The sequence below is a fragment of the Zootoca vivipara genome, chromosome W, assembly GCF_963506605.1.
Source record: "Zootoca vivipara chromosome W, rZooViv1.1, whole genome shotgun sequence".
Lineage (NCBI taxonomy): Eukaryota > Metazoa > Chordata > Lepidosauria > Squamata > Lacertidae > Zootoca > Zootoca vivipara.
Window position 1 is genome coordinate 5,130,884 of NC_083293.1, and position 24,493 is coordinate 5,155,376.

Below are 24,493 nucleotides of genomic sequence, written 5' to 3' on the forward strand. Positions count from 1 at the left end.
GTTGTTAGCCACTCTGAATACATTAGTAGAAAAGCAGAATGGCAATGATGATGATGATGATGATGATGATGATGCACTTTGTATTTATATGCTGTCTCCCTCAATATTCAAAACACTTCTCTAGCTCTGAAACCTTTATATTCTTAGTGGTTAAGTGAATGGGGATTCAGTGCTATGAGACTAAATTTTGAAAAGATGGATAGGAGACCCTACAGATGGGCGGTTTCAAAAGGGGGTTGTGTGCTCTCGGTGAGGTTGCTATCCCTCTGCAGAAGGTGTTTGGGGAAATTCCATTCATGTCCGTCACTATTGGCTCAGGTGACCCCAGTGACTTGAAGTTTCCATTACCAACTTTGACAATTTTGGCATAGGGATAGTCTTGCCACAGTGGACTATATGCTGGTGACCTCATCATTAGACTACTGTAATGTGCTACTGTAATGTGGCAAGTTCTTAAAGAAATGGGAGTGCCTGATCACCTCATCTGTCTCCTGAGAAATCTCTATGTGGGACAAGAAGCTACAGTTAGAACTGGATATGGAACAACTGATTGGTTCAAAATTGGGAAAGGAGTACGACAAGGTTGTATATTGTCTCCCTGCTTATTTAACTTATATGCAGAATTCATCATGCGAAAGGCTGGACTAGATGAATCCCTAGCCAGAATTAAGATTGCTGGAAGAAATATCAACAACCTCAGGTATGCAGATGACACAACCTTGATGGCAGAAAGCGAGGAGGAATTAAAGAACCTTTGAATGAGGGTGAAAGAGGAGAGCGCAAAATATGGTCTGAAGCTCAACATCAAAAAAACCAAGATCATGGCCACTGGTCCCATCACCTCCTGGCAAATCGAAGGGGAAGAAATGGAGGCAGTGAGAGATTTTACTTTCTTGGGCTCCTTGGTCACTGCAGATGGTGACAGCAGTCACAAAATTAAAAGACGCCTGCTTCTCGGGAGGAAAGCAATGACAAACCTAGACAGCATCTTAAAAAGCAGAGACATCACCTTGCCGACAAAGGTCCGTATAGTTAAAGCTATGGTTTTCCCAGTAGTGTATGGAAGTGAGAGCTGGGCCATAAAGAAGGCTGATCGCCGAAGAATTGATGCTTTTGAATTATGGTGCTGGAGGAGACTCTTGAGAGTCCCATGGACTGCAAGAAGATCAAACCTATCCATTCTGAAGGAAATCAGCCCTGAGTGCTCACTGGAAGGACAGATCGTGAAGCTGAGGCTCCAATACTTTGGCCACCTCATGAGAAGAGAAGAATCCTTGGAAAAGACCTTGATGTTGGGAAAGATGGAGGGCACTAGGAGAAGGGGACGGCAGAGGACGAGATGGTTGGACAGTGTTCTCGAAGCTACGAACATGAGTTTGACCAAACTGCGGGAGGCAGTGCAAGACAGGAGTGCCTGGCGTGCTCTGGTCCATGGGGTCACGAAGAGTCGGACACGACTAAACGACTCAACAACAACAATGTGCTATAGGAGGGGCTACCCTTGGACTTGGTTCAGAAGCTCCAGCTAGTGCAAAATGTAGCTGCTAGAATGCTTAGTGTAATGCAAATATTATTACATCAGCACTGAGAGATCAGTGGTGCTTCCCCGTTTTGTGGAACATTCTCCCTAGGAAGACATGCTTGGTTCCACCACTACCAGTTTTTATTCATCCAGCTTTTGAACCCTATTTTGGAAGGTAATGTATGTTTGCAGTCTCTTCTTCTGCTCATCTTTTTAGTGAGGTGGGCTAGATCGGCCCTGATTTACATGTTACTGGTAAGAAAGTAAGGATGTTTTTACGCTTGCTTTTATACATGTTTACAATGTTTGTTTCTCTAAGTCACTTTGAGTCACTTTTGTGGGAAAAAAACATGGAGAAGGAGGAGAAGCAGCCGCAGCTCTTGAGCCAAGTTCAATATTTGTTGTTGACTTTTGAAGTAAAGACTATTAAGTTCCTCATAAAAACTTAGATGCTTACTTCAACTTTCTTAAACTCTGACTCTTACTTTTTAATTTGTTTTGTTTCATGCATATATTTGTGACATACTGTTTTTAGGAAATGTTATTGAATGTTATTCTATTTTTATTGTTTTTACATAACCTGCTTACATATTTTCATTGTATTAATCAGTGCAACATTTTATAGTCAATTATTAATAGTCTGGGGCAGTGGTTCCCAACAGGTGGTCCGGGGACCCCCAGGGGTCCGTGAGCTATGCCAGAGGGGTCCTCAAGATGCTATTAGATGCCAAGCCTCTGGCCCGCCGGAACCGGCGGAACTGCCGCCGCCGGTGCGCGGGCGCCAAGCGAGCCCGGTGGATCAACCGGGGAGCCGCTGAAGGCCCCCCGGTGACCCCACTGGACCGAGGCTGAGTGTGCCCGGCCGGAGACTCGGCGGAACCCCTGGGCCTAGAGGCCCGAAACCGCCTTCCAGGCCGCGGACATCGCGGCGACCGCGTGGGCGTCGGAAACGTCCGGCGGAGCAAGCGAGGAGCCGCTGGGGCCCCCCGCAGGCCCGCCGGGCCGAAGCCAAGGGCGCCCGGCCGCCGGCCGAGCGGAGCTCCGTGGCCCGAGACCTCCCATTACGCAACAATCCTGGGGGGCCTGCCTCGCGACTGCAGTCACCATCACCCCTAGCTGCCCAAGAGGGGGAAGGAGCCCCCCCCCAAGCGAAGGCCCCTGATCCCGCAGCTCCTGCGCGCCACACAGGGAGCCTCGTGGTGACCCGAAGAACAAAGGCCGCACCGAACCTGCTGGCGCTGGCGCTGCTACCGCCGCAAATACAGCCACCCCCAGAGGAGGAGAAAAGAAGAGGGGACGACAGGGAAGAGAGGGCCCCACCACCACCCTCAACCCAGGTGAAAGGGTAGAAACCTCCCCCCCTCCAGAGGGAACCCCCCCGACCCCCAGACGGCCATCACACCGCCGCCGCCACAGCCACCACCACACCAACGCCTCCCCCCCCCCGAAGGATAAAGAAAAGAGGAAAACAACTGAAAAATAATTAAAACCACTTTTTAATTTTAGGATTAGGAATTAATGGGGGTCCTTGTCACAATAGCGGCTCGATGAGGGGTCCTCAAGAAAATTTTGTTGGGAACCCCTAGTCTGGGGAGAAAGACTCAGACTCAGTGCATGACGCAGGTGACTGAGAACTCTTCAACACAATGGAGGAAGAAACTGAATATAAGATGGAAAATCCCATCTCTGCCTGTGCTAACAGCTTCTTTTTATCTGACAAGTGACTTTGCTTCATGGGCGTAGGCAGGGGGGCAGGGGGGGGGCAAAAAATTAATGTATTTTACAGACCATAACCAGCACTTTTCCCCTCCAAAAACTGAAGTGGAAAGGGCTTTGCTTTAGCGAGAGCAGCTCGGTCTCCGCTTGCTGGGGGGGGGGAGACACAGCTGTAACAAAAACACATCAAATAAATAAAGCAAAGTGGATACTGTTGCTTAAGCAGCTAAGACAATGGAGCAGAATATCCCTTCAGGCAAGGTTTGATAGCTGACCACTTCACCCTATTGTTCTTCAGTGGGAGTTGTAAATGAGCATTCAGGGATCGCATTAAGAGTTCTATTGGCGATTTAATGAGGGTGCAGAGGATTCAATTTGACTAAGGTGGCTCTGCAAGGCTAAAAGGAAGGGAATAAGAAAAGGGGGGGCTGTAGCTTTGATAGACACAGTGATGTTTATAAAAAGCAGTGGTGTTCCAGTCTGCCCCTCCTCCTGCATCTGTATACTGTAAATCAAGCAGAGAGAAAGCTGCTTACAAGGCTCCTGTACAGGCGTACCGGTATCTTCCTCTTGCTGCAGAGTTCCAGCATCACAGCGTCACCCAGAGGCACCCACAAATGTGAGTTATCCCTCTCTCTATTTCTTCCTTCCTTCTCTCCCTCTTCCATCCTTAATAAAATACTGGGGGGGGGGCAGATAAGCCCCACATAGAAAGCCCATCAACATGGGGGGGATGACTCTTTCAAATACAGTATTTACCAGTAATTGGGGGGGGGGGGAGACACCTAGGCCTCTAGGAGTTGTCTGCTATGCATAGGAGTAGGACAATTCAAGAAAGCAGAATGATGCATATGCTATGGTAATGTATCAATAGAATCATAGAATTGTAGTCGGAAGGGACCACAAGGGTCATCTAGTCCAACCCCCTGCAATGCAGGATTTTTTCCTAAGGTGGGGCTTGAACCATGGTTGAAATATTATGCTGATATGCAGCAACGCCTTGGAGCCGTCGTGGCTGCGGCCGTGTCTTGTCTCGCTCTCGCCTGCCCGACCCTCCTGTCCTCTCCAGCCAAGCAGGGTAGCCGCCAACGCTACCAGCCCCAGAAGCACAAGGTGGCCGCTGCTGCCGCCGCCACGATGTCATCAGGCCCGCTGGCCCTTTAGCCCCGCCCACTTCGTGGCCCCTCCCCTCCCGTGCCTTGGCCCCGCCCCTGAACGACCATGGCTTGCCCCCCCTAGTTTTGATCCTGGCTACGCCCCTGGAGCTAGGAGCAGAAGGGCGAGAGGGGGGAGGGGGGAGTGGGGAGGGGTGTCACTCACCGTCTGTCTCCAAGCGCCGCCTTCTCACATCTCCCTCCGCAGCGCTACAGCTCATGTGGAGCCCACGTGCCTTGTCCTTGCTCCTCCCCCACTTCCCTGTTCTGGGCTGGGACTTGCAGGGGTGGAGTCACGTGCCTTGCACCTTTCTGGGGCCGGCCAGCTGGCAGGGCATGAAAGGAGCAGGGGAGGGGAGAAGGGTGGCAATGAGCAAGCCCGGCTAAGCGGTGCTGCCTGAGGGGGGGGGGCATGCCGCTGAGGGTGCCCTGCCCAGCAGACAAGGGAGAGGGCAGCGGTTGGGGGCAACGGGCACTCACACTCACTTTTCTGGCTGGGTGCCTTGATGTCTATGCAGAGCAGCTGCAGGGGCAGCTCAGCCAGGGGCAGTGGCTGCGGAGCCAGCACAGGAGGCACAGTGGGGAGCCGGGTGGGAAGCAAAGGAGGAGGAGGCTGAGCCGTCTGCGCTCGGGGCAGAAACAGCGCACCCGGGGGGATGGGGCGAGCTGCCCAGAGGGGCGACCAGTGCAGCGATCGGTGCCCAGGGGGGTGATCGGCGCACGGCAGCCCACAGCCCAAGCAGCAAGAAGCAGCAAAGCGTGCGCCCTGCTTTGCAATTTCGCGCGCTCGGGCGGACTTCCCTCTGCCTGCAAGGTGCAAGGTGTCATCCTGAAATGGATACACAGTCAAAAGGCTGTGTGGCTTGCATTTGCACAATGGGAGGGTGGCGCTCAAGAGTAAGCAACGAAGCGAAATAAAGCCATAGAACGCATATTCGCCTTCTATCTATGCATTCCGACACTCCAACAATGTGTTCTGCTTCAATTTGGCTCATTTTACAAAGGTGCTTTTTGCTGGAGTGAATATGCCGTTCTACTAAAGAGTAAGCAACTCAGCGAAATAAAGCCATAGTACGCTTATTTGCCTTCTATCTATGCATTCTGACACTCCAACAATGTGTTCTGCTTCAATTTGGCTCATTTTACAAAGGTGATTATTTCTGGAGTGAACATGCATTTCTACTCAAGAGTAAGCGACGAAACTAAATAAAGCCATAGAACGCATATTCGCCTTCTATCTATGCATTCTGACACTCCAACAATGTGTTCTGCTTCAATTTGGCTCATTTTACAAAGGTGCTTATTTCTGGAGAGCAGATGCATTTCTACTCAAGAGTAAGCAACTAATCGAAATAAAGCCATAGAACGCATATTCGCCTTCTAGCTATGCATTCTGACACTCCAACAATGTGTTCTGCTTCAATTTGGCTCATTTTACAAAGGTGATTATTTCTGGAGTGAACATGCAGTTCTACTCAAGAGTAAGCAACTCAGCGAAATAAAGCCATAGAACGCTTATTTGCCTTCTATCTATGCATTCTGACACTCCAACAATGTGTTCTGCTTCAATTTGGCTCATTTTACAAAGGTGCGTATTTCTGGAGAGCAGATGCATTTCTACTCAAGAGTAAGCATCTAATCGAAATAAATCCATAGAACGCTTATTTGCCTTCCATCTATGCATTCTGACACTCCAAAAATTTGTTCTGCTTCAATTTGGCTCATTTTACAAAGGTGCTTATTGCTGGAGTGAATATGCAGTTCTACTCAAGTGTAAGCAACTCAGCGAAATAAAGCCATAGAACGCTTATTTGCCTTCTATCTATGCATTCTGACACTCCAACAATGTGTTCTGCTTCAATTTGGCTCATTTTACAAAGGTGCTTATTTGCTGGAGTGAATATGCAGTTCTACTCAAGAGTAAGCAACTAAGCGAAATAAATCCATAGAACGCTTATTTGCCTTCTATCTATGCATTCTGACACTCCAACAATGTGTTCTGCTTCAATTTGGCTCATTTTACAAAGGTGCTTATTGCTGGAGTGAATATGCAGTTCTACTCAAGAGTAAGCAACTAAGCGAAATAAAGCCATAGAACGCTTATTTGCCTTCCATCTATGCATTCTGACACTCCAACAATGTGTTCTGCTTCAATTTGGCTCATTTTACAAAGGTGCGTATTTCTGGAGAGCAGATGCATTTCTACTCAAGAGCAAGCAACTAAGCGAAATAAAGTCATAAAACGCATATTTGCCTTCTCTCTATGCATTCTGACACTCCAACAATGTGTTCTGCTTCAATTTGGCTCATTTTACAAAGGTGCTTTTTGCTGGAGTGAATATGCAGTTCTACTCAAGAGTAAGCAACTCAGCGAAATAAAGCCATAGAACGCTTATTTGCCTTCTATCTATGCGTTCTGACACTCCAACAATGTGTTCTGCTTCAATTTGGCTCATTTTACAAAGGTGCGTATTTCTGGAGAGCAGATGCATTTCTACTCAAGTGTAAGCAACTCAGCGAAATAAAGCCATAGAACGCTTATTTGCCTTCTATCTATGCATTCTGACACTCCAACAATGTGTTCTGCTTCAATTTGGCTCATTTTACAAAGGTGCTTATTGCTGGAGTGAATATGCAGTTCTACTCAAGTGTAAGCAACTAAGCGAAATAAATCCATAGAACGCTTATTTGCCTTCTATCTATGCATTCTGACACTCCAACAATGTGTTCTGCTTCAATTTGGCTCATTTTACAAAGGTGCGTATTTCTGGAGAGCAGATGCATTTCTACTCAAGAGTAAGCATCTAATCGAAATAAATCCATAGAACGCTTATTTGCCTTCCATCTATGCATTCTGACAGTCCAAAAATGTGTTCTGCTTCAATTTGGCTCATTTTACAAAGGTGCTTATTGCTGGAGTGAATATGCAGTTCTACTCAAGTGTAAGCAACTCAGCGAAATAAAGCCATAGAACGCTTATTTGCCTTCTATCTATGCATTCTGACACTCCAACAATGTGTTCTGCTTCAATTTGGCTCATTTTACAAAGGTGCTTATTTGCTGGAGTGAACATGCAGTTCTACTCAAGAGTAGGCAACGAAGGGGAATAAAGCCATAGAACGCATATTCGCCTTCTATCTATGCATTCTGACACTCCAACAATGTGTTCTGCTTCAATTTGGCTCATTTTACAAAGGTGCTTATTGCTGGAGTGAATATGTAGTTCTACTCAAGAGTAAGCAACTAAGCGAAATAAATCCATAGAACGCTTATTTGCCTTCTATCTATGCATTCTGACACTCCAACAATGTGTTCTGCTTCAATTTGGCTCATTTTACAAAGGTGCGTATTTCTGGAGAGCAGATGCATTTCTACTCAAGAGCAAGCAACTAAGCGAAATAAAGTCATAAAACACATATTTGCCTTCTCTCTATGCATTCTGACACTCCAACAATGTGTTCTGCTTCAATTTGGCTCATTTTACAAAGGTGCTTTTTGCTGGAGTGAATATGCAGTTCTACTCAAGAGTAAGCAACTCAGCGAAATAAAGCCATAGAACGCTTATTTGCCTTCTATCTATGCTTTCTGACACTCCAACAATGTGTTCTGCTTCAATTTGGCTCATTTTACAAAGGTGCGTATTTCTGGAGAGCAGATGCATTTCTACTCAAGTGTAAGCAACTCAGCGAAATAAAGCCATAGAACGCTTATTTGCCTTCTATCTATGCATTCTGACACTCCAACAATGTGTTCTGCTTCAATTTGGCTCATTTTACAAAGGTGCTTATTGCTGGAGTGAATATGCAGTTCTACTCAAGTGTAAGCAACTAAGCGAAATAAATCCATAGAACGCTTATTTGCCTTCTATCTATGCATTCTGACACTCCAACAATGTGTTCTGCTTCAATTTGGCTCATTTTACAAAGGTGCGTATTTCTGGAGAGCAGATGCATTTCTACTCAAGAGTAAGCAACTAAGCGAAATAAAGTCATAGAACGCATATTTGCCTCCTCTCTATGCATTCTGACACTCCAACAATGTGTTCTGCTTCAATTTGGCTCATTTTACAGAGGTGATTATTTCTGGAGTGAACATGCAGTTCTACTCAAGAGTAAGCAACGAAGCGAAATAAAGCCATAGAACGCATATTCGCCTTTTATCTATGCATTCTGACACTCCAACGATGTGTTCTGCTTCAATTTGGCTCATTTTACAAAGGTGCTTATTTCTGGAGAGCAGATGCATTTCTACTCAAGAGTAAGCAACTAAGCGAAATAAAGCCATAGAACGCTTATTTGCCTTCTATCTATGCATTCTGACACTCCAACAATGTGTTCTGCTTCAATTTGGCTCATTTTACAAAAGTGCGTATTTCTGGAGAGCAGATGCATTTCTACTCAAGAGTAAGCAACTCAGCGAAATAAAGCCATAGAACGCTTATTTGCCTTCTATCTATGCATTCTGACACTCCAACAATGTGTTCTGCTTCAATTTGGCTCATTTTACAAAGGTGCGTATTTCTGGAGAGCAGATGCATTTCTACTCAAGAGTAAGCATCTAATCGAAATAAATCCATAGAAAGCTTATTTGCCTTCTATCTATGCATTCTGACACTCCAACAATGTGTTCTGCTTCAATTTGGCTCATTTTACAAAGGTGCTAATTTGCTGGAGTGAACATGCAGTTCTACTCAAGAGTAAGCAACGAAGCGAAATAAAGCCATAGAACGCATATTCGCCTTCTATCTATGCATTCTGACACTCCAACAATGTGTTCTGCTTCAATTTGGCTCATTTTACAAAGGTGCTTATTTCTGGAGAGCAGATGCATTTCTACTCAAGAGTAAGCAACTAAGCGAAATAAAGCCATAGAACGCTTATTTGCCTTCTATCTATGCATTCTGACACTCCAACAATGTGTTCTGCTTCAATTTGGCTCATTTTACAAAGGTGCGTATTTCTGGAGAGCAGATGCATTTCTACTCAAGAGTAAGCAACTAAGCGAAATAAAGCCATAGGACGCTTATTTGCCTTCTATCTATGCATTCTGACACTCCAACAATGTGTTCTGCTTCAATTTGGCTCATTTTACAAAGGTGCGTATTTCTGGAGAGCAGATGGATTTCTACTCAAGAGTAAGCATCTAATCGAAATAAATCCATAGAACGCTTATTTGCCTTCCATCTATGCATTCTGACACTCCAACAATGTGTTCTGCTTCAATTTGGCTCATTTTACAAAGGTGCTTATTGCTGGAGTGAATATGCAGTTCTACTCAAGTGTAAGCAACTCAGCGAAATAAAGCCATAGAACGCTTATTTGCCTTCTATCTATGCATTCTGACACTCCAACAATGTGTTCTGCTTCAATTTGGCTCATTTTACAAAGGTGCTTATTTGCTGGAGTGAATATGCAGTTCTACTCAAGAGTAAGCAACTAAGCGAAATAAAGTCATAGAACGCATATTTGCCTTCTCTCTATGCATTCTGACACTCCAACAATGTGTTCTGCTTCAATTTGGCTCATTTTACAAAGGTGATTATTTCTGGAGAGCAGATGCATTTCTACTCAAGAGTAAGCATCTAATCGAAATAAATCCATAGAACGCTTATTTGCCTTCCATCTATGCATTCTGACACTCCAACAATGTGTTCTGCTTCAATTTGGCTCATTTTACAAAGGTGCTTATTGCTGGAGTGAATATGCAGTTCTACTCAAGTGTAAGCAACTCAGCGAAATAAAGCCATAGAACGCTTATTTGCCTTCTATCTATGCATTCTGACACTCCAACAATGTGTTCTGCTTCAATTTGGCTCATTTTACAAAGGTGCTTATTTGCTGGAGTGAATATGCAGTTCTACTCAAGAGTAAGCAACTAAGCGAAATAAAGTCATAGAACGCATATTTGCCTTCTCTCTATGCATTCTGACACTCCAACAATGTGTTCTGCTTCAATTCGGCTTATTTTACAAAGGTGATTATTTCTGGAGTGAACATGCAGTTCTACTCAAGAGTAAGCAACGAAGCGGAATAAAGCCATAGAACGCATATTCGCCTTCTATCTATGCATTCTGACACTCCAACAATGTGTTCTGCTTCAATTTGGCTCATTTTACAAAGGTGCTTATTGCTAGAGTGAACATGCAGTTCTACTCAAGAGTAAGCAACTAAGCGAAATAAATCCATAGAATGCTTAATTGCCTTCTATCTATGCATTCTGACACTCCAACAATGTGTTCTGCTTCAATTTGGCTCATTTTACAAAGGTGCGTATTTCTGGAGAGCAGATGCATTTCTACTCAAGAGTAAGCAACTAAGCGAAATAAAGTCATAGAACGCATATTTGCCTTCTCTCTATGCATTCTGACACTCCAACAATGTGTTCTGCTTCAATTTGGCTCATTTTACAAAGGTGATTATTTCTGGAGTGAACATGCATTTCTACTCAAGAGTAAGCGACGAAACGAAATAAAGCCATAGAACGCATATTCGCCTTCTATCTATGCATTCTGACACTCCAACAATGTGTTCTGCTTCAATTTGGCTCATTTTACAAAGGTGCTTATTTCTGGAGAGCAGATGCATTTCTACTCAAGAGTAAGCAACTAATCGAAATAAAGCCATAGAACGCATATTCGCCTTCTATCTATGCATTCTGACACTCCAACAATGTGTTCTGCTTCAATTTGGCTCATTTTACAAAGGTGCGTATTTCTGGAGAGCAGATGCATTTCTACTCAAGAGTAAGCAACTAAGCGAAATAAAGTCATAGAACGCATATTTGCCTCCTCTCTATGCATTCTGACACTCCAACAATGTGTTCTGCTTCAATTTGGCTCATTTTACAGAGGTGATTATTTCTGGAGTGAACATGCAGTTCTACTCAAGAGTAAGCAACGAAGCGAAATAAAGCCATAGAACGCATATTCGCCTTTTATCTATGCATTCTGACACTCCAACGATGTGTTCTGCTTCAATTTGGCTCATTTTACAAAGGTGCTTATTTCTGGAGAGCAGATGCATTTCTACTCAAGAGTAAGCAACTAAGCGAAATAAAGCCATAGAACGCTTATTTGCCTTCTATCTATGCATTCTGACACTCCAACAATGTGTTCTGCTTCAATTTGGCTCATTTTACAAAAGTGCGTATTTCTGGAGAGCAGATGCATTTCTACTCAAGAGTAAGCAACTCAGCGAAATAAAGCCATAGAACGCTTATTTGCCTTCTATCTATGCATTCTGACACTCCAACAATGTGTTCTGCTTCAATTTGGCTCATTTTACAAAGGTGCTTATTTCTGGAGAGCAGATGCATTTCTACTCAAGAGTAAGCAACTAATCGAAATTAAGCCATAGAACGCATATTCGCCTTCTATCTATGCATTCTGACACTCCAACAATGTGTTCTGCTTCAATTTGGCTCATTTTACAAAGGTGCGTATTTCTGGAGAGCAGATGCATTTCTACTCAAGAGTAAGCAACTAAGCGAAATAAAGCCAAAGGACGCTTATTTGCCTTCTATCTATGCATTCTGACACTCCAACAATGTGTTCTGCTTCAATTTGGCTCATTTTACAAAGGTGCGTATTTCTTGAGAGCAGATGCATTTCTACACAAGAGTAAGCATCTAATCGAAATAAATCCATAGAACGCTTATTTGCCTTCCATCTATGCATTCTGACACTCCAACAATGTGTTCTGCTTCAATTTGGCTCATTTTACAAAGGTGCTTATTGCTGGAGTGAATATGCAGTTCTACTCAAGTGTAAGCAACTCAGCGAAATAAAGCCATAGAACGCTTATTTGCCTTCTATCTATGCATTCTGACACTCCAACAATGTGTTCTGCTTCAATTTGGCTCATTTTACAAAGGTGCTTATTTGCTGGAGTGAATATGCAGTTCTACTCAAGAGTAAGCAACTAAGCGAAATAAAGTCATAGAACGCATATTTGCCTTCTCTCTGCATTCTGACACTCCAACAATGTGTTCTGCTTCAATTTGGCTCATTTTACAAAGGTGATTATTTCTGGAGAGCAGATGCATTTCTACTCAAGAGTAAGCATCTAATCGAAATAAATCCATAGAACGCTTATTTGCCTTCCATCTATGCATTCTGACACTCCAACAATGTGTTCTGCTTCAATTTGGCTCATTTTACAAAGGTGCTTATTGCTGGAGTGAATATGCAGTTCTACTCAAGTGTAAGCAACTCAGTGAAATAAAGCCATAGAACGCTTATTTGCCTTCTATCTACGCATTCTGACACTCCAACAATGTGTTCTGCTTCAATTTGGCTCATTTTACAAAGGTGCTTATTTGCTGGAGTGAATATGCAGTTCTACTCAAGAGTAAGCAACTAAGCGAAATAAAGTCATAGAACGCATATTTGCCTTCTCTCTATGCATTCTGACACTCCAACAATGTGTTCTGCTTCAATTTGGCTCATTTTACAAAGGTGATTATTTCTGGAGTGAACATGCAGTTCTACTCAAGAGTAAGCAACGAAGCGGAATAAAGCCATAGAACGCTTAATTGCCTTCTATCTATGCATTCTGACACTCCAACAATGTGTTCTGCTTCAATTTGGCTCATTTTACAAAGGTGCTTATTTCTGGAGAGCAGATGCATTTCTACTCAAGAGTAAGCAACTAAGCGAAATAAAGTCATAGAACGCATATTTGCCTTCTCTCTATGCATTCTGACACTCCAACAATGTGTTCTGCTTCAATTTGGCACATTTTACAAAGGTGATTATTTCTGGAGTGAACATGCATTTCTACTCAAGAGTAAGCGACGAAACGAAATAAAGCCATAGAACGCATATTCGCCTTCTATCTATGCATTCTGACACTCCAACAATGTGTTCTGCTTCAATTTGGCTCATTTTACAAAGGTGCTTATTTCTGGAGAGCAGATGCATTTCTACTCAAGAGTAAGCAACTAATCGAAATAAAGCCATAGAACGCATATTCGCCTTCTATCTATGCATTCTGACACTCCAACAATGTGTTCTGCTTCAATTTGGCTCATTTTACAAAGGTGCTTATTTCTGGAGAGCAGATGCATTTCTACTCAAGAGTAAGCAACTAATCGAAATTAAGCCATAGAACGCATATTCGCCTTCTATCTATGCATTCTGACACTCCAACAATGTGTTCTGCTTCAATTTGGCTCATTTTACAAAGGTGCTTATTTGCTGGAGTGAATATGCAGTTCTACTCAAGAGTAAGCAACTAAGCGAAATAAAGTCATAGAACGCATATTTGCCTTCTCTCTATGCATTCTGACTCTCCAACAATGTGTTCTGCTTCAATTTGGCTCATTTTACAAAGGTGATTATTTCTGGAGTGAACATGCAGTTCTACTCAAGAGTAAGCAACGAAGCGAAATAAAGCCATAGAACGCATATTCGCCTTCTATCTATGCATTCCGACACTCCAACAATGTGTTCTGCTTCAATTTGGCTCATTTTACAAAGGTGCTTATTGCTGGAGTGAATATGCAGTTCTGCTCAAGAGTAAGCAACTAAGCGAAATAAAGCCATAGAACGCTTATTTGCCTTCTATCTATGCATTCTGACACTCCAACAATGTGTTCTGCTTCAATTTGGCTCATTTTACAAAGGTGCTTATTGCTGGAGTGAATATGCCGTTCTACTCAAGAGTAAGCAACTCAGCGAAATAAAGCCATAGTACGCTTATTTGCCTTCTATCTATGCATTCTGACACTCCAACAATGTGTTCTGCTTCAATTTGGTTCATTTTACAAAGGAGCTGATTGCTGGAGAGCAGATGCATTTCTACTCAAGAGTAAGCAACTAAGCGAAATAAAGTCATAGAACGCATATTTGCCTTCTCTCTATGCATTCTGACACTCCAACAATGTGTTCTGCTTCAATTTGGCTCATTTTACAAAGGTGATTATTTCTGGAGTGAACATGCATTTCTACTCAAGAGTAAGCGACGAAACGAAATAAAGCCATAGAACGCATATTCGCCTTCTATCTATGCATTCTGACACTCCAACAATGTGTTCTGCTTCAATTTGGCTCATTTTACAAAGGTGCTCATTTCTGGAGAGCAGATGCATTTCTACTCAAGAGTAAGCAACTAATCGAAATAAAGCCATAGAACGCATATTCGCCTTCTATCTATGCATTCTGACACTCCAACAATGTGTTCTGCTTCAATTTGGCTCATTTTACAAAGGTGCTTATTTCTGGAGAGCAGATGCATTTCTACTCAAGAGTAAGCAACTAATCGAAATTAAGCCATAGAATGCATATTCGCCTTCTATCTATGCATTCTGACACTCCAACAATGTGTTCTGCTTCAATTTGGCTCATTTTACAAAGGTGCTTATTTGCTGGAGTGAATATGCAGTTCTACTCAAGAGTAAGCAACTAAGCGAAATAAAGTCATAGAACGCATATTTGCCTTCTCTCTATGCATTCTGACACTCCAACAATGTGTTCTGCTTCAATTTGGCTCATTTTACAAAGGTGCTTATTGCTGGAGTGAATATGCAGTTCTGCTCAAGAGTAAGCAACTAAGCGAAATAAAGCCATAGAACGCTTATTTGCCTTCTATCTATGCATTCTGACACTCCAACAATGTGTTCTGCTTCAATTTGGCTCATTTTACAAAGGTGCTTATTGCTGGAGTGAATATGCCGTTCTACTCAAGAGTAAGCAACTCAGCGAAATAAAGCCATAGTACGCTTATTTGCCTTCTATCTATGCATTCTGACACTCCAACAATGTGTTCTGCTTCAATTTGGTTCATTTTACAAAGGAGCTGATTGCTGGAGAGCAGATGCATTTCTACTCAAGAGTAAGCAACTAAGCGAAATAAAGCCATAGGACGCTTATTTGCCTTCTATGTATGCATTCTGACACTCCAACAATGTGTTCTGCTTCAATTTGGCTCATTTTACAAAGGTGATTATTTCTGGAGTGAACATGCAGTTCTACTCAAGAGTAAGCAACTAAGCGAAATAAAGCCATAGAACGCTTATTTGTCATCTATCTATGCATTCTCACACTCCAACAATGTGTTCTGCTTCAATTTGGCTCATTTTACAAAGGTGCGTATTTCTGGAGAGCAGATGCATTTCTACTCAAGAGTAAGCAACTCAGCGAAATAAAGCCATAAAACGCTTATTTGCCTTCCATCTATGCATTCTGACACTCCAACAATGTGTTCTGCTTCAATTTGGCTCATTTTACAAAGGTGCTTATTGCTGGAGTGAATATGCAGTTCTACTCAAGAGTAAGCAACTCAGCGAAATAAAGCCATAAAACGCTTATTTGCCTTCCATCTATGCATTCTGACACTCCAACAATGTGTTCTGCTTCAATTTGGCTCATTTTACAAAGGTGCTTATTGCTGGAGTGAATATGCCGTTCTACTCAAGAGTAAGCAACTCAGCGAAATAAAGCCATAGTACGCTTATTTGCCGTCTATCTATGCATTCTGACACTCCAACAATGTGTTCTGCTTCAATTTGGTTTATTTTACAAAGGAGCTGATTGCTGGAGAGCAGATGCATTTCTACTCAAGAGTAAGCAACTAAGCGAAATAAAGCCATAGTACGCTTATTTGCCTTCTATCTATGCATTCTGACACTCCAACAATGTGTTCTGCTTCGATTTGGCTCATTTTACAAAGGTGCTTATTGCTGGAGTGAATATGCAGTTCTACTCAAGAGTAAGCAACTAAGCGAAATAAAGCCATAGAACGCTTATTTGCCTTCTATCTATGCATTTTGATACTCCAACAATGTGTTCTGCTTCAATTTGGCTCATTTTACAAAGGTGCTCATTTCTGGAGTGCAGATGCATTTCTACTAAAGAGTAAGCAACTAAGCGAAATAAAGCCATAGAACGCTTATTTGCCTTCTAATTATGCATTCTGACACTCCAACAATGTGTTCTGCTTCAATTTGGCTCATTTTACAAAGGTGCTTATTTCTGAAGTGCAGATGCATTTCTACTCAAGTGTACGCAACAAAGCGAAATACAGCCATAGAACGCTTATTTGCCTTCTATCTATGCATTCTGACACTCCAACATTGTGTTCTGCTTCAATTTGGCTCATGTTACAAAGGTGCTTATTGCTGGAGTGAATATGCAGTTCTACTCAAGAGTAAGCAACTAAGCGAAATAAAGCCATAGAACGCTTATTTGCCTTCTATCTATGCATTTTGATACTCCAACAATGTGTTCTGCTTCAATTTGGCTCATTTTACAAAGGTGCTCATTTCTGGAGAGCAGATGCATTTCTACTCAAGAGTAAGCAACTAAGCGAAATAAAGCCATAGAACGCTTATTTGCCTTCTATCTATGCATTCTGACACTCCAACAATGTGTTCTGCTTCAATTTGGCTCATTTTACAAAGGTGCTTATTGCTGGAGTGAATATGCAGTTCTACTCAAGAGTAAGCAACTAAGCGAAATAAAGTCATAGAACGCATATTTGCCTTCTCTCTATGCATTCTGACACTCCAACAATGTGTTCTGCTTCAATTTGGCTCATTTTACAAAGGTGCTTATTGCTGGAGTGAACATGCAGTTCTACTCAAGAGTAAGCAACTAAGCGAAATAAAGCCATAGAACACTTATTTGCCTTCTATCTATGCATTCTGACACTCCAACAATATGTTCTGCTTCAATTTGGCTCATTTTACAAAGGTGATTATTTCTGGAGTGAACATGCATTTCTACTCAAGAGTAAGCGACTAAGCGAAATAAAGCCAAAGAACGCTTATTTGCCTTCTATCTATGCATTCTGACACTCCAACAATGTGTTCTGCTTCAATTTGGCTCATTTTACAAAGGTGATTATTTCTGGAGTGAACATGCAGTTCTACTCAAGAGTAAGCAACTCAGCGAAATAAAGCCATAGTACGCTTATTTGCCTTCTATCTATGCATTCTGACACTCCAACAATGTGTTCTGCTTCAATTTGGCTCATTTTACAAAGGTGCTTATTTCTGGAGAGCAGATGCATTTCTACTCAAGAGTAAGCAACTAAGCGAAATAAAGCCATAGTACGCTTATTTGCCTTCTATCTATGCATTCTGACACTCCAACAATGTGTTCTGCTTCAATTTGGTTCATTTTACAAAGGAGCTGATTGCTGGAGAGCAGATGCATTTCTACTCAAGAGTAAGCAACTAAGCGAAATAAAGCCATAGTACGCTTATTTGCCTTCTATCTATGCATTCTGACACTCCAACAATGTGTTCTGCTTCGATTTGGCTCATTTTACAAAGGTGCTTATTGCTGGAGTGAATATGCAGTTCTACTCAAGAGTAAGCAACTAAGCGAAATAAAGCCATAGAACGCTTATTTGCCTTCTATCTATGCATTTTGATACTCCAACAATGTGTTCTGCTTCAATTTGGCTCATTTTACAAAGGTGCTCATTTCTGGAGTGCAGATGCATTTCTACTAAAGAGTAAGCAACTAAGCGAAATAAAGCCATAGAACGCTTATTTGCCTTCTAATTATGCATTCTGACACTCCAACAATGTGTTCTGCTTCAATTTGGCTCATTTTACAAAGGTGCTTATTTCTGAAGTGAATATGCAGTTCTACTCAAGAGTAAGCAACTAAGCGAAATAAAGTCATAGAACACATATTTGCCTTCTCTCTATGCATTCTGACACTCCAACAATGTGTTCTGCTTCAATTTGGCTCATTTTACAAAGGTGCTTATTGCTGGAGTGAACATGCAGTTCTACTCAAGAGTAAGCAACTAAGCGAAATAAAGCCATAGAACACTTATTTGCCTTCTATCTATGCATTCTGACACTCCAACAATATGTTCTGCTTCAATTTGGCTCATTTTACAAAGGTGATTATTTCTGGAGTGAACATGCATTTCTACTCAAGAGTAAGCGACTAAGCGAAATAAAGCCAAAGAACGCTTATTTGCCTTCTATCTATGCATTCTGACACTCCAACAATGTGTTCTGCTTCAATTTGGCTCATTTTACAAAGGTGCTTATTGCTGGAGTGAATATGCAGTTCTACTCAAGAGTAAGCAACTAAGCGAAATAAAGCCATAGAACGCTTATTTGCCTTCTATCTATGCATTTTGATACTCCAACAATGTGTTCTGCTTCAATTTGGCTCATTTTACAAAGGTGCTTATTGCTGGAGTGAATATGCAGTTCTACTCAAGAGTAAGCAACTATGCGAAATAAAGCCATAGAACGCTTATTTGCCTTCTATCTATGCATTCTGACACTCCAACAATGTGTTCTGCTTCAATTTGGCTCATTTTACAAAGGTGCTTATTGCTGGAGTGAATATGCAGTTCTACTCAAGAGTAAGCAACTAAGCGAAATAAAGTCATAGAACGCATATTTGCCTTCTCTCTATGCATTCTGACACTCCAACAATGTGTTCTGCTTCAATTTGGCTCATTTTACAAAGGTGCTTATTGCTGGAGTGAACATGCAGTTCTACTCAAGAGTAAGCAACTAAGCGAAATAAAGCCATAGAACACTTATTTGCCTTCTATCTATGCATTCTGACACTCCAACAATATGTTCTGCTTCAATTTGGCTCATTTTACAAAGGTGATTATTTCTGGAGTGAACATGCATTTCTACTCAAGAGTAAGCGACTAAGCGAAATAAAGCAAAAGAACGCTTATTTGCCTTCTATCTATGCATTCTGACACTCCAACAATGTGTTCTGCTTCAATTTGGCTCATTTTACAAAGGTGATTATTTCTGGAGTGAACATGCAGTTCTACTCAAGAGTAAGCAACTAAGCGAAATAAAGCCATAGTACGCTTATTTGCCTTCTATCTATGCATTCTGACACTCCAACAATGTGTTCTGCTTCAATTTGGCTCATTTTACAAAGGTGCTTATTTCTGGAGAGCAGATGCATTTCTACTCAAGAGTAAGCAACTAAGCGAAATAAAGCCATAGAACGCTTGTTTGCCTTCTATCTATGCATTCTGATACTCCGACAATGTGTTCTGCTTCAAGTTGGCTCATTTTACAAAGGTGATTATTGCTGGAGAGCAGATGCATTTCTACTAAAGAATAAGCAACTAAGCGAAATAAAGCCAGAGAACGCTTATTTGCCTTCTAATTATGCATTCTGACACTCCAACAATGTGTTCTGCTTCAATTTGGCTCATTTTACAAAGGTGCTTTTTGCTGGAGTGAATATGCAGTTCTACTCAAGAGTAAGCAACTCAGCGAAATAAAGCCATTGAACGCTTATTTCCCTTCTATCTATGCATTCTGACACTCCAACAATGTGTTCTGCTTCAATTTGGCTCATGTTACAAAGGTGCTTATTTCTGGAGAGCAGATGCATTTCTACTCAAGAGTAATCAACTAAGCGAAATAAAGCCATAGAACGCTTATTTCCCTTCTATCTATGCATTCTGACACTCCAACAATGTGTTCTGCTTCAATTTGGTTCATTTTACAAAGGTGCTCATTTCTGGAGTGAACATGCAGTTCTACTCAAGAGTAAGCAACTAGGCGAAATACAGCCATAGAACGCTTATTTGCCTTCTATCTATGCATTCTGACACTCCAACAATGTGTTCTGCGTCAATTTGGTTCATTTTACAAAGGTGCTCATTTCTGGAGTGAACATGCAGTTCTACTCAAGAGTAAGCAACTAAGCGAAATAAAGTCATAGAACGCATATTTGCCTTTTATCTATGCATTCTGACACTCCAACATTGTGTTCTGCTTCAATTTGGCTCATGTTACAAAGGTGCTTATTGCTGGAGTGAATATGCAGTTCTACTCAAGAGTAAGCAACTAAGCGAAATAAAGCCATAGAACGCTTATTTACCTTCTATCTATGCATTCTGACACTCCAACAATGTGTTCAGCTTCAATTTGGCACATTTTACAAAGGTGCTCATTTCTGGAGAGCAGATGCATTTCTACTCAAGAGTAAGTAACTAAGCGAAATAAAGCCATAGAACGCTTATTTGCCTTCTATCTATGCATTCTGACACTCCAACAATGTGTTCTGCTTCAATTTGGCTCATTTTACAAAGGTGCTTATTGCTGGAGTGAATATGCAGTTCTACTCAAGAGTAAGCAACTAAGCGAAATAAAGTCATAGAACGCATATTTGCCTTCTCTTTATGCATTCTGACACTCCAACAATGTATTCTGCTTCAATTTGGCTCATGTTACAAAGGTGCTTATTGCTGGAGTGAACATGCAGTTCTACTCAAGAGTAAGCAACTAAGCGAAATACAGCCATAGAACGCTTATTTGCCTTCTATCTATGCATTCTGACACTCCAACATTGTGTTCTGCTTCAATTTGGCTCATGTTACAAAGGTGCTTATTGCTGGAGTGAATATGCAGTTCTACTCAAGAGTAAGCAACGAAGCGAAATAAAGCCATAGAACGCATATTCGCCTTCTATCTATGCATTCTGACACTCCAACAATGTGTTCTGCTTCAATTTGGCTCATTTTACAAAGGTGCTCATTTCTGGAGAGCAGATGCATTTCTAGTCAAGAGTAAGCAACTAAGCGAAATAAAGCCATAGAACGCTTATTTGCCTTCTATCTATGCATTCTGACACTCCAACAATGTGTTCTGCTTCAATCTGGCTCATTTTACAAAGGTGCTTATTTCTGGAGAGCAGATGTATTTCTACTCAAGAGTAAGCGACTAAGCGAAATAAAGCCAAAGAACGCTTATTTGCCTTCCATCTATGCATTCTGACACTCCAACAATGTGTTCTGCTTCAATTTGGCTCATTTTACAAAGGTGATTATTTCTGGAGAGCAGATGCATTTCTACTCAAGAGTAAGCAACTAAGCGAAATAAAGCCATAGAACGCTTGTTTGCCTTCTATCTATGCATTCTGACACTCCGACAATGTGTTCTGCTTCAAGTTGGCTCATTTTACAAAGGTGAATATTCCTGGAGTGCAGATGCATTTCTACTAAAGAGTAATCAACTAAGCGAAATAAAGCCATAGAACGCTTATTTGCCTTCTAATTATGCATTCTGACACTCCAACAATGTGTTCTGCTTCAAGTTGGCTCATTTTACAAAGGTGCTTATTTCTGAAGTGCAGATGCATTTCTACTCAAGTGTAAGCAACAAAGCGAAATACAGCCATAGAACGCTTATTTGCCTTCTATCTATACATTCTGACACTCCAACAATGTGTTCTGCTTCAATTTGGCTCATTTTACAAAGGTGCTTTTTGCTGGAGTGAATATGCAGTTCTACTCAAGAGTAAGCAACTCAGCGAAATAAAGCCATTGAACGCTTATTTGCCTTCTATCTATGCATTCTGACACTCCAACAATGTGTTCTGCTTCAATTTGGCTCATGTTACAAAGGTGCTTATTCCTGGAGAGCAGATGCATTTCTACTCAAGAGTAAGCAACTAAGCGAAATAAAGCCATAGAACGCTTATTTTCCTTCTATCTATGCATTCTGACACTCCAACAATGTGTTCTGCTTCAATTTGGTTCATTTTACAAACGTGCTTATTGCTGGAGTGAATATGCAGTTCTACTCAAGAGTAAGCAACTAAGCGAAATAAAGCCATAGAACGCTTATTTGCCTTCTATCTATTCATTCTGACACTCCAACAATGTGTTCTGCTTCAATTTGGCTCATGTTACAAAGGTGCTTATTTCTGGAGAGCAGATGCATTTCTACTCAAGAGTAAGAAACTAAGCGAAATAAAGCCATAGTACGCTTATTTGCCTTCTATCTATGCATTCTGACACTCCAACAATGTGTTCTGCTTCAATTTGGCTCATTTTACAAAGGTGCTTATTGCTGGAGTGAATATGCAGTTCTACTCAAGAGTAAGCAACTAAGCGAAATAAAGCCATAGAACGCATATTTGCCTTCTCTCTATGCAATCTGACACTCCAACAATGTGTTCTGCTTCAATTTGGCTCATTTTACAAAGGTGATTATTTCTGGAGTGAACATGCAGTTCTACTCAAGAGTAAGCAACGAACCGAAATAAAGCCATAGAACGCATATTCGCCTTCTATCTGTGCATTCTGACACTCCAACAATGTGTTCTGCTTCAATCTGGCTCATTTTACAAAGTTGCTTATTGCTGGAGTGAATGTGCAGTTCTACTCAAGAGTAAGCAACTCAGCGAAATAAAGCCATAGAACGCTTATTTGCCTTCTATCTATGCATTATGACACTCCAACAATGTGTTCTGCTTCAATTTGGCTCATTTTACAAAGGTGCTTATTTCTGGAGTGCAGATGCATTTCCACTAAAGAGTAAGCAACTAAGCGAAATAAAGCCATAGAACGCTTATTTGCCTTCTAATTATGCATTCTGACACTCCAACAATGTGTTCTGCTTCAATTTGGCTCATTTTACAAAGGTGCTTATTTCTGAAGTGCAGATGCATTTCTACTCAAGTGTAAGCAACAAAGCGAAATACAGCCATAAAACGCTTATTTGCCTTCTATCTATACATTCTGACACTCCAACAATGTGTTCTGCTTCAATTTGGCTCATTTTACAAAGGTGCTTTTTGCTGGAGTGAATATGCATTTCTACTCAAGAGTAAGCAACTCAGCGAAATAAAGCCATAGAACGCTTATTTGCCTTCTATCTATGCATTCTGACACTCCAACAATGTGTTCTGCTTCAATTTGGCTCATTTTACAAAGGTGCTTATTTCTGGAGAGCAGATGCATTTCTACTCAAGAGTAAGCAACTAAGCGAAATAAAGCCATAGAACGCTTATTTGCCTTCTATCTATGCATTCTGACACTCCAACAATGTGTTCTGCTTCAATTTGGTTCATTTTACAAAGGTGCTTATTGCTGGAGTGAATATGCAGTTCTACTCAAGAGTAAGCAACTAAGCGAAATAAAGCCATAGAACGCTTATTTGCCTTCTATCTATGCATTCTGACACTCCAACAATTTGTTCTGCTTCAATTTGGCTCATTTTACAAAGGTGATTATTGCTGGAGTGAATATGCAGTTCTACTCAAGAGTAAGCAACTAAGCGAAATAAAGCCATAGAACGCTTGTTTGCCTTCTATCTATGCATTCTGACACTCCGACAATGTGTTCTGCTTCAAGTTGGCTCATTTTACAAAGGTGAATATTCCTGGAGTGCAGATGCATTTCTACTAAAGAGTAAGCAACTAAGCGAAATAAAGCCATAGAACGCTTATTTGCCTTCTAATTATGCATTCTGACACTCCAACAATGTGTTCTGCTTCAAGTTGGCTCATTTTACAAAGGTGCTTATTTCTGAAGTGCAGATGCATTTCTACTCAAGTGTAAGCAACAAAGCGAAATACAGCCATAGAACGCTTATTTGCCTTCTATCTATACATTCTGACACTCCAACAATGTGTTCTGCTTCAATTTGGCTCATTTTACAAAGGTGCTTTTTGCTGGAGTGAATATGCAGTTCTACTCAAGAGTAAGCAACTCAGCGAAATAAAGCCATTGAACGCTTATTTGCCTTCTATCTATGCATTCTGACACTCCAACAATGTGTTCTGCTTCAATTTGGCTCATGTTACAAAGGTGCTTATTCCTGGAGAGCAGATGCATTTCTACTCAAGAGTAAGCGACTAAGCGAAATAAAGCCATAGAACGCTTATTTGCCTTCTATCTATGCATTCTGACACTCCAACAATGTGTTCTGCTTCAATTTGGTTCATTTTACAAACGTGCTCATTTCTGGAGTGAACATGCAGTTCTACTCAAGAGTAAGCAACTAAGCGAAATAAAGCCATAGAACGCTTATTTGCCTTCTATCTATGCATTCTGACACTCCAACAATGTGTTCTGCTTCAATTTGGCTCATGTTACAAAGGTGCTTATTGCTGGAGTGAATATGCATTTCTACTCAAGAGTAAGCAACTAAGCGAAATAAAGCCATAGAACGCTTATTTGCCTTCTATCTATGCATTCTGACACTCCAACAATGTGTTCTGCTTCAATTTGGCTCATTTTACAAAGGTGCTTATTTCTGGAGAGCAGATGCATTTCTACTCAAGAGTAAGCAACTAAGCGAAATAAAGCCATAGTACGCTTATTTGCCTTCTATCTATGCATTCTGACACTCCAAC